Genomic DNA, 12,322 nt, shown 5'->3' on the forward strand with positions numbered 1-12,322 from the left:
TAATTTAAAATGGCAAAATATTGTTAAAATTTGTGTGGATGCCAATTCATGTTAATGTAGAAATTAGAGTACATCAAGACAACATAGTTTTCTAGGTACAGAAGATCACAAGGAAAATTAAAGTTCATTGACAGAGTTTCTTACGTAGTAGGTTGGTGTAGTAACCCAAGGATCCCGAAGAAGAAAGACATATAAAGTTTGTGGAGAAGAGATAAACACTATATATTGTTTGTTAGATACAGCTCAAACTCTTTCCTCACCAACACTATCATCCTCGCCAGTACCACCCTCACCAACACTACCAACATAATCCTCACCAACACCGCTCTCACCACCCTCGCCATATTTAAGTGCCACAAAAAAATGAGGCTGGCTGTGTGAGAAGCAAGCACAAGCGGGTGTGGAAGCCAAAGCCAGGGTCAAGAACCCCCTCAGGACACATGTGTTAGGAGTCATCTCTCATGCACTCACTGGCACGGGACAGGGTTGCCAGATTTAGGGGTAAACCACCCATTAGTAGGGGAAATCAAAGCCACGGGGCTAAATATTTTTCAAACAGGATGCTAGGGTTAAAAATAAAGAAATTTTAACTTCCTTGTAACAAACTCCTTAATACTTGTTCTACAGAGTCCCAATTTTTGGTCAGAAATACCACGTCTTCTGACGTTGATAGCCTGCTGAGTAGTTAATAGTATGTCATTCACAGTAAGCCAGACTTGTCTTTAGTGACATCATCACCTTCACTCACTAGCTAAATCCACGACATAAATATTTTGTATGACAGCCGACTCTCCAGTTACAGAAAACATTTAATATAAATTCTTACTAGTGACATGTATTAATTAAAATGTAAAAGAAAAATTGGTTTAGTAGGATTTGTTTAAAATATTCGTGTTCCTTTTGTATTCATGATTTAGTTAAATTTAACTGTGTGGCTTAAATAATAATAATGTTTTTATAGATAAAGATTGTTATTAGCCTGTTAAACATCATTTTTTACTCTATAATCCACATTGCGAATAAAAACAATTGTATTAAATAAATTAGTTAATATTCCATAAATCTAAATAATTACTTACTGTATCAAATGGAAACAAAAATATTTGTTTATTTAATTTTCAATAGTAAATGGGAAAATCTGAAAATGAGAGGAATTGGGTCACCAGTAGTGGTTTTACGAGATCTGACAACCTTAAGAGGGGAAATGAGAGAGAGAGAGAGAGAGAGAGAGAGAGAAAAGAGAGAGAGAGAGGGTAATGGGAGAGTCATTATATGGAGAGGTGGGATGATAATGGCTGAATATACGATAATGGTGTTGAGAGGGGTTCCAAATCTATACACTAAAATCACTCCTTATGATATAAAACATTGACCAGTGTAAATGAGGAATGTGCTAAGTGTACTAAGATATAACTCAGTAAACACGGAGGATCCAGGTCTTCTCAGATATCCTTCCATCAAATATAAGCAGAAGAGTAAAGTTCTGTCTTGATGAGTAAACTTGACAAATGGCTTCATATTGTCAGTGATGAGCCTGTTAGTGGTGGCTAGGTCAGAGCACTTCTCAAGTACTATAAGCCTGATGTGTCTGACCATCTACATTTTACATTTATTGACTTACGCTGAGTTGCAGGGGACATGATTCCCGGAGCCATCACCGGGTAATTACCGGTAGGAGTACTTAAGGATTGGTCGCCCTGTATGTAATGAAGAGTGACTTTCAACAAATCTTGGTTTAGATTTATGATTTATTATATATATGTTATTTATGATTTATTATATATATGTTAATGCTAATATTGCATTATATTATATTGTTTTGTTTGGCATGTGATTTTCATGTAGTGTGAAACCACTAGTTAGAGCGCCGGTTACTGGCCTGTCTCCTTCAAAGTCATGTGATCCAACTTGACAACTTACCGCTCACTGATACAGAGTAGGTTCACATACTCCTGAGTAGTACTCTGCATTGTACTCTCACACCTAGTCTGATTTCTGATTTCTAGTATTCTCTATTCACATACAGATCCCTTGCATGGGATTATCGATAAAACTTCCTGTATGGATAATTTGAATTTAATGTCTCGGTGAAGACATTGATAAGAGTTATGTTAGCAAGGATCAGTTACTTCATATCATATATTGATTGCCTAACTCTACTACTGGGAATTATGTCTTCCCAGTAAACTCGTGTGTCGTAACAATAGCTGTGTGTATATAATTGTACCCTTTATGTGTAAAGGAAAAAGATAAGTAATTTTATTGCTCTAAATTAAGATTATGGTTCATAGAGATATGAAGATCCTATCTTAAGTTTTATTGTTATTCAAGACACGGATTTTACTTGTGAGTTTTGGTCATACTACAGAAAGACAGAAGGTAAGAAAGAAATTCTTTGCTTAAGAAGGCTATATTTGCAGCACTAAAACCTTGTTGCGATTGGAGTTTTCCCCTAGACAATAGCCAACATAGCAACTGATACCCCATCAAGAATCAGTGACCTAATGTTAAACACTCCATATGCAACAAATATATATATATATATATATATATATATATATATATATATATATATATATATATATATATATATATATATATATTTATATATATATATATATATATATATATATATATATATATATATATATATTTTGTGGGTGGGGTGTAGGGGGGTGGGGTCTCTGTGAGTGTGTGGTGATTGCGTTACATGGTTAAGTGCACGTATTAGTGAGTGAGGAACTGCAATTGGCAGCTTAATTGACGAGTTATGCATTGGAAGGCCAGAATAGCTGACGGGAAAGGCCTGGATATTAGATGCAAGTGGGGGTGAGCGGCTGGCCTGCCTCACATCCTGCCTGAAACAGGTCACGACTGGGTCATGCCAGGTCAAGAGGTCATGGATGGACCTGGGTGACCTTGCATGAACATCCTGGTGTTGGGCACCACCTTATAGGCGGCAGGGAGAGGTCAGAGTGCGGCCAATTGAAGATTATTTGGCTTCATTTTACCTCTGATTGGAGAGACGGACGACTACGAGATTCAAGTTCTTTATGGAAGACTTAAGATTGTTTTTCTAATTTAACCCATGGATCGTAATATATTTCATCAGCTATAAGCGTGAAGTGCATTTTTGAAGTTATATAGAGGATACTTATGTTGTCTAGGATGTGTTGCATGAGGTTTTCAAGGTGCGGGACTTACCGGAGACTCATCTCTGTTGTGTTGAAGATTTGGGTCTTAGAGATCTTTGTCTCTTCTGTTACTTTACATTGGTTCCTTTTTTGTATTTCCATTTTTTACTGCTAACGGGTTTTGGTGACCTCATAGTGTTTTCTTTGTCTGCAGTGGTTGATGATTTAGGTCGTGTCGAACTCTCCTTCACTGCAAATGTACAGTAATGTTCAGCTATTGGCTGCGCACAGTCGTCCTCAGTGCTATGTAGCTTCATGTTTTGATGTTGTCCGACTGGAAAACGTTCATCAATCTTGATTCTCTTCCTTCATTTTTAATAGCAGAACTTGTGACTGATATTGTTATATACACAGAAGATTAGTGTGTATAAACTTATTGCGTTACTTGACTCACGAAATCGTAATGACACGATTGAAAACAATCCATACCACGGGCGGGGATAGAACCCGCGATCAGAGAGTCTCAAAACTCACAGTGGTGCCTATGCTAACCTTCCTATGGTGTAGATTATTATTATAATCAAGGGGAAGCGCTAAACCCGGAGGATTATACAGCGCATGGGGGGGATGTGGAAGGCATTCAGGCTTAATTCGGGGAACTGGAGCACAGATCCAATTCCCTAAATCAAGAGCCCCTCACCAACATCAAGGAACCTTCCTTGAGGGGCCTATGGTGTAGAAATATACCTAGTTGGACGAATCATACCCCGGCCGGGATTGAACCCGCGGTCATAGTCTCAAAACTCCAGACTCTATGACCGCGGGTTCAATCCCGGCCGGGGTATGGTTTGTTTGCAATCGTGTCATTACGATTTCGTGAGTCTAGTTGGACGAATCTTATTGTGGCTAGCTGGTCCAGTGGCTAACGCGACGGTCTGGAGTTTTGAGACTCTGATCGCGGGTTCTATCCCCGCCCGTGGTATGGTTTCTTATTGCGTTATTTTGTTTAAGGTGGTGGAAAGTGTCAAGTAACACTGGTGGTACACCACCAGCACCGAGCACTGTTAGGCAGTGTTGAGACTGTCACAGTGACACTTGTGGCACTCCAGAAACACCAGACACTATGAGGTGGTGCTGGGGATTTTAAGTAACACTTGTGGCACCCCAGCAACACCAGACACAGTGAGGTGGTGTTGAGTACCTAAGTGATACTGGTGGCACCCCATCAACACCAGGCACGGCACTCCGAACACCCAGTGACTGTCAGCTGACCTTTCTTACTGATGCCTGAGGGTCACATAAGTGGGTGATGCCTCCGTCACCTCCACTCTGGCCTTCGCTAACAAGCACAAGCTGGGTGAACCGGAGACTTAAAGAGGTCCTTAAGCGCCGAGAGATGCCGCCACTTCTGCGATTTTCTCCTTCCACGACCACTAGCATCTGTACACTACGCATCACGGAGTTACTAAGAACTGAATGGATCTGTGCTTTACCAGAGCAGCTAGTTTATTGTGCACGCCAGATCCATCTTGCGGAAAGCAGCGCCAGTGTTTGTGGATACACATTGAACCATGATCATGTCCTAAATGGGTTGACAATTTTTTCTTTTATATATTTATACACTATGTTAACTAATACAAAACGAAGCTCTCCGAATTTTTCTTGATTGTTCTAACTAAGCGCCTATATATGAGGAAGGCGCTTGGTATTCCTAGGGCCCATGGCTGGGCTCCCAGAGTAGTTATACTCGAAACTCATCAAAGGTATATCATCAAAAGGTCAGTGATAGGATAATTGAACTTAACACTATGCTTTGTATTAATATTTTGAGAAATCGAAACACTGTCACCACAAGACTTGTTGAATGTTAAGAAACAAATTTAATTAGGTAACAAAAATTGTGATGATGTTAAATCTTATAACCTGCACAAACTCTCATTATAACAACAGCACTTCACTGCTCCATGGGAGATGTCTTCATTGAATATCGATTACTGTTTGGAAAACCTTCCAGCTCCATCCCCAAACATCTTACTGCTTGGTGATTTCAACCTAAGGCATACAAAATGGAAAAATGTAGCAAATAATGTTATAGCTGAAACAATCCCCGGAGGTAGCGCAGATGAAAGGTCTCACACACATGAGCTACTAAGTCTCTGCGAAAAACACTCCTTAAGCCAGCAGATAGTGGAGCCAACAAGACTAGAAAACACACTTGACCTTATCTTCACAAATAATGAGGACCTGATAAGAGACATAAGAATATCAAAAACAACAAATTCCGATCACAATCTAATCGAAGTCCAGACGTACATGCATAGGGGTCCTGAACAGCAGAATGCATGTACCGGTGAAGGTGTCTTCACAAAATACAATTTCAACAACAAGAACATCAACTGGGACCAGGTAAACCATGTCCTAAACGAAACATGTTGGGAAGATGTCTTAAATGACATGGACCCAAACCAGTGCCTTGAAAGGATCAACTTCCTGGTAGCTGAAGCATGTTCTAGGCATATTCCCCTAAGAAAGAAGAAGAGCAGGAGTAAACTGGAGAGAAAAAGACGCTCCCTCTACAGAAGACGACGAAGAGTCACTGAGCTCCTCAGGAGTGCTAGAATATCTGATACACGAAAGGAGGCACTGACCAGGGAAGTGGAAACTATCGAACTTAAGCTAAATGACTCTTACAGGAACCAGGAGAGGCAGGAGGAGCTTAAAGCTATTAGTGAAATTGAAAGAAATTCAAAATATTTCTTTTCATATGCCAAAAACAAGGCAAATACCACATCTAGTATCGGGCCCTTACTCAGACAGGATGGGACTTACACAGATGACAACAAGGAAATGAGTGAAATATTGAAATCCCAGTACGACTCTGTGTTTAGTGAACCACTAATCGGTCTGAGGATCGACGACCCAAATGATTTCTTCATGAATGAGCCTCAAAACTCCATAAATGTATGCCAGATTTCCGACATTACCCTAACTCCGATAGATTTCGAAAAAGCCATTGACAACATGCCTATGCACTCAGCCCCGGGCCCAGACTCGTGGAACTCTGTTTTCATTAAGAACTGCAAGAAACCCCTCTCGCGTGCCCTAAGTACACTATGGAGGAGGAGCTTGGACATGGGTGAGATTCCACAGTCACTTAAAACAACGGATATAGCCCCGCTCCATAAAGGTGGCAGCAAAGCATTAGCTAAGAACTATAGACCAATAGCTCTGACGTCCCACATCATAAAAATCTTTGAAAGAGTGCTAAGAAGCAGGATTGCAAATCACCTGGATTCCCAAAATCTGCACAATCCAGGGCAACATGGGTTCAGGGCAGGTCGCTCCTGCCTCTCACAACTACTGGATCACTATGACATGGCCTTGGATGCACTGGAAGAAAATCAGAATGCAGATGTAATATACACAGACTTTGCAAAAGCATTTGACAAATGCGATCATGGTGTAATAGCCCATAAAATACGTGCTAAAGGAATAACTGGGAAAGTGGGGAGATGGATCTTCAACTTCCTAACAAATCGAACACAAAGAGTAGTGGTCAACAGAGTTAAATCGGAGGCTGCCATAGTGAAGAGCTCTGTTCCACAAGGCACAGTACTCGCCCCCATCTTATTCCTTATCCTCATATCAGACATAAACAGAGATATACACCACAGCACCGTATCATCCTTTGCGGATGATACTAGGATCTGCATGAGGCTGTCATCTGCTGAGGACGCGGTTAACCTCCAAGAAGATATAAACAAAGTTTTCCAGTGGGCGACGGTAAACAATATGATGTTCAATGAGGACAAATTCCAACTACTCCGTTATGGAAAACTGGAGGAGATAATAACTAGAACAGAGTATACTACTGACTCCGGCCATACAATAGAGCGGAAAAATAATGTAAGGGACCTGGGAGTAGTAATGTCTGAGGATCTCACTTTCAAGGATCACAACAGTGCCACGATCGCACGTGCAAAGAAAATGATAGGATGGATAATGAGAACTTTCAAAACGAGAGATGCCAAGCCCATTATGATCCTTTTCAAATCACTTGTTCTCTCTAGGCTGGAATACTGCTGTACATTAACATCTCCATACAAAGCAGGTGAAATCGCAGATCTAGAGAGTGTACAGAGATCCTTTACCGCACGTATAAGTTCTGTCAAGCACCTTAACTACTGGGAACGCTTGAAAGCACTTGACTTGTACTCGTTGGAACGCAGGAGGGAGAGATATATCATAATCTACACTTGGAAAATCTTGGAGGGAATGGTCCCAAATCTGCACACAGAAATCACTCCCTACGAAAGTAAAAGACTGGGCAGGCGATGCAAAATGCCGCCAATAAAAAGTAGGGGCGCCATTGGTACACTAAGAGAAAACACCATAAGTGTCCGGGGCCCAAAACTGTTCAACAGCCTCCCATCAAGCATTAGGGGAATTGCCAATAAACCCCTGGCTGCCTTCAAGAGAGAGCTGGACAGATACCTAAAGTCAGTGCCGGATCAGCCGGGCTGTGGCTCGTACGTCGGACTGCGTGCGGCCAGCAGTAACAGCCTAGTTGATCAGGCCCTGATCCATCGGGAGGCCTGGTCGTGGACCGGGCCGCGGGGGCGTTGATCCCCGGAATAACCTCCAGGTAACCTCCAGGTAACCCCATAAAAAGCTTATCACTATTAATCTCCAGCTTAAATACAAGGAAATATGCGTACGAAGAAATTTCTCGTCTAACTGTTGGCAAGCAAATATTACAAATGATATACACTGATGAATCTAAACAAAAAAGTCCACTAGCAGGGCTGCAACTACTTTCTAAGATAAGAATTATAGCAACCATCTTAATTAGGATATACAAGCTGTTCCTTCCACCAGCTGGCCCTCTTAACAAGCTTCCCTCTCCACCAGCTGCCCCTCTCCACAAGCTTCCCCTCTTTACAAAATTCCCTCTTGATATTTCCTAGGGGGCGTCACACACTGGCCTTGACCACTTCATGTTGTCAACACCCTTGGCAGCATCGCTGCCACCACCTACTTGGGTCTCTCATCCTCCCTCCCTCACTAGTTGACTCTCGTGTCAGTTGGTACGAAATGATGATTAGGATATTTTTGAGGTGTAGTTAGACAGTTCTTTGTGCCCATCAACGCCTGCTCAAAAAACCTGATGGTGCCCATCAACGCCTGCTCAAAAAACCTGATGGTGCCCATCAGCGCCTGCTCAAAAAACCTGGTGGTGCCCATCAGCTCCTGCTCAAAAAACCTGGTGGTGCCCATCAGCGCCTGCTCAAAAAACCTGGTGGTGCCCACCAACGTCTGCTCAAAAAACCTGGTGGTGCCCTTTAACGCCTGCTCAAAAAACCTGGTGGTGCCCATCAACGCCTGCTCAAAAAACCTGGTGGTGCCCATCAACGCCTTCTCAAAAAACCTGGTGGTGCCCATCAACGCCTGTTCAAAAAACTTGGTTGTGCCCATCAGCGCCTGCTCAAAAACCTGTTGGTGGGCACTAACAGGATTTTTAAGCACCAAGCGGAGGATTTTAGATTTTGCCGCCGAAGCTTCTAGTTTATGTGTATCCCACATCTATCCTGTGAACGATTGGCTAGTTTATGTGCACCCCATATTCATCCTATTTACGGTAGTGGTTAGTTTATTGTGCACCCCGCATCCATTCTGTCGACGATAGTGGCTAGTTTATTGTGAACTTCATATCCAACCTGTGGACGGTAGTGTCTAGTTTATTGTACACCCGATATCCATCCTGTGGACAGTAACGCAAGAGCATATGGATTCACAAAAGGTTCAGGAATTAGGCCCCAGAAGGTATCTCATTTTCATTAATAAGTGACATTAACACGTCATATAGGTTATTATGCTCTCTCTCTCTGAATAAGTGGACGATTTAATACAAAGTTTTCAAAAAAAAAGTGACCATAAGGCTGACCACATGCTTTGCATTTGGATAGATCATCATCTGTTTGTATATTAAACTGCCAGAACTGCTGGTAACCAAGTCTGGCTACTACATTAGTCAGTTTACATTGCAGGTTGTTCCGTTAATATGCTTATCTACGTTCATTGTATCATAGTGAGCTATTGATCTTCTCAAGTTTCTAAGTGTATTCCTATGACAGTCAGATTTATTATTTACTTCACTCTTAATATTATTTATAATGTTAGACACACATATAACAAAGTTATATAATTGAATTCATAGCAATTGTACATTAAATCCTTTTTCTTTGATTTTGTAATATCCATTCTGATCTTCGCCAGTGAGCTTGTGCCAGTCATTATTTGAGTAAAGTGCCTTCGTTGATGACAGACTCAATAATCAAGGAATCGAGCTCATTGTCAAAGGTTTACTTGAGTGCCATTAGGATGGCAAACAATTCAATTTGCAGTGTAGACGGCCACTTGTTAATTCTTATTCTTAACTCAACATGGTTGCTATGGTTATGTAGGGAGGTGGTAACGAGAGCAGATGCAGTCCTGCTTACATATATCGCTGTATATAACTTATATATTATTTTTAACAAGCGACAAATGTCTTCTTGAGCAGTTGCCTTTGCAAGTGATCTAAGGAAGGAATTAATTGATGAGCTTCCCTGGAGTGCCTTTAAATATTAAATGAACACAACTTCTATGGCATGGTGAAATTCTCCAGTTGTCTACAGTGATACAGTTCATGCAGGTTATAAAACTTTATTGTATATCTTCACAGTCTATATAGACTGGTATTAATCTCCTAGACATTTTTCAAGATTTGTGGTAACTGTCAGGTTGATTTCTTAACATTCTAATACAAAATACAGTGTTAATCTCAGTTATCCTATCACTGATACTAAGAACATGAAGCTCCTTCCGCATATAAGGAAGCTCTGTATTTTTAGCACAACCAAGAATAATTCTAAGGGCTTCGGTTTGCATTGGATCCAAGAATCGGAGAATATTTTCTTTAGCTAACACTCACAGGGTCGAGAATATGGCCTAGAGTTGTGATTGGCATTTCTTTGTACTTAACAACCTTTTTCCACGTTTTTCTCTTTTTCACCGAGTGGTCTTAAAATATGTGAGACAAATATACCAGAATATATTAGAAACGCTGCTGGGTCAAGTGTAGAAATCTTCAAGAGGAAGCTCGAAAAGAAGCTCTGTCAAGTGTCACATCTACCAAGCTATGATTAATATGCGGGTTAGCTGACCGTTAGCAACACGAACCTGGTTTATCAGGCAAGTACACCCACAGCCTGGACCTAGGTCGGGCTATGGATGTAGGAAAACTCAGAAAACCGGTCAAGGGTATATCGAGTATATCACACACGTGCCTTGCATGGTTCAACAGGCCTACTGCAGTGCCTTTGTGCGTGTTGGAGGGGGGAAACTTACCTGCCCTGTCTAACCATGGTTGTCTCCATGATTCAGAAGGTAGAAAGGATTTACCACCTTGTTTTTCGCTTCTTTTACGAGCTTCACTTTATCATTATCCAGTGACTCCGTTTTCCCTGCAACTCCCCTGTTAATCTTGTCTGTGGGAGGATAGGCATGGGTCTGTGGTTCATATTCGCAAGAGTTCCTACACGGGCGCTATACACCCAGGGACTGGTCTCATGTGTGTACTAAGGAACGTCTTAAAGGAGTCCTTGTTTAATGTTCTGAAGGCCACTCTCGTGTTTACCAGTCTAGAATGTCTCTCTGGGCGTCGTTCATTACGGCCGCGATTCATATGGATTTCAGCTGATAAAAGGTTACATTTCCATGGGGTTTGGTACATCTAGGTTTTTGGTACATTTATTTTAAAGCCCTTGTATATAATCTTGTCTGATGGGGAAGATTACTGGGCAGTGCTACTCATTGTTTGAGAGAACATTCTGCCAACAGAAAGAAGTATATTATAACCCGAGTAGTAAACATGTCATTGGCATGTTCCATCATTGGTTGCTTCAAAATATTGGTATCACTACTTGTACAAATTAGCATTATTTTCAGCAACTTATCAGGCTTTGAGGGTTCTTCTACCTTCGCAGCCCGGCCTGAGGTCAGGCTTCTTTGTTGATATTGTCTGTTCAACTACTGCTGTTTGCAACCCAGTGACCCATATAGCCATCACACTTTGCCCACTGTCCTCTTGAAAATTTCTAATTTTGTTTCTGTAGTTTCTGATACATGCTGGTAACAGGTTGAAGTGTTCGACCACGGATATTAAAACAGTGCTTTCTTAATATACTAATGGCACCCCTGCTTTTCACTAGGTTTATTCTACACTTCCATATTTCTCGCTCCAGTACAATGTTATGACAGTGTGCATTTTTGGGGCCTACCTCTCAAGTATCTTTCATTTATATATTATCGGAGACCTGTCCTTCATTCCAGAGAATACATTCCAAGTGCAGTAAACGGCCTCTACATTTTCCAGCCTGGATATTCATGTCACTCCTACCTTGAAAGAAGTTTTGGGCACAGAACAGTGACCTGTGACATACCTCTGAGCTGTTTCGAGAATTTTCTTATCGCAGCCAGGCCCTAGGCCACAATTCTCTGGCGTTTTTGTGGTCAACCAAGTTGTTGGTGTTGGCGGCCCCCCTGACCGACATATCCATCACAGCCTGGTGCTTCTGAAACCTAGCTGAGATACTGGTCTAGATGACTTAAGAAATCGTAATGACACGATTGCAAATAAACCATACCCCCGGCCGGGATTGAACCCGCGGTCATAGTCTCAAAACTCCAGCCCGTCGCGTTAGCCACTAGACCAGCTAGCCACAATAAGATTTAGCCTCTAGTTGGATGAATCTTACTGTGGCTAGCTGGTCTAGTGGCTAACGCGACGGGCTGGAGTTTTGAGACTCTATGACCGCGGGTTCAATCCCGGCCGGGGGTATGGTTTACTGGTCTAGTTTCCTCTTGAAGACTACTACTATTGTCCCAGCAGTGTTTATATCTTCTGATAAGATGTTAAATAGTCTGAAACATTGGATTTTGATACTTTGTTTTCTTGTTCCCACGGCACCTCTACTTATTACATTTATGTTTATTTTAAATTTCCTCCCGTATCTCTCATTTCAATACGTTATGCTTCTGTGTAGGTTTGGGACTAAGCGCTCAAGTAATTTCCATGTATCCAGGAGTATATATTCCGAACTTTTAGGTGTTCCCGGTAGTTTCAATGTTCTATTGGTTCTATGCAG

Source organism: Cherax quadricarinatus, chromosome 50 (genome assembly GCF_038502225.1).
Source record: "Cherax quadricarinatus isolate ZL_2023a chromosome 50, ASM3850222v1, whole genome shotgun sequence".
Lineage (NCBI taxonomy): Eukaryota > Metazoa > Arthropoda > Malacostraca > Decapoda > Parastacidae > Cherax > Cherax quadricarinatus.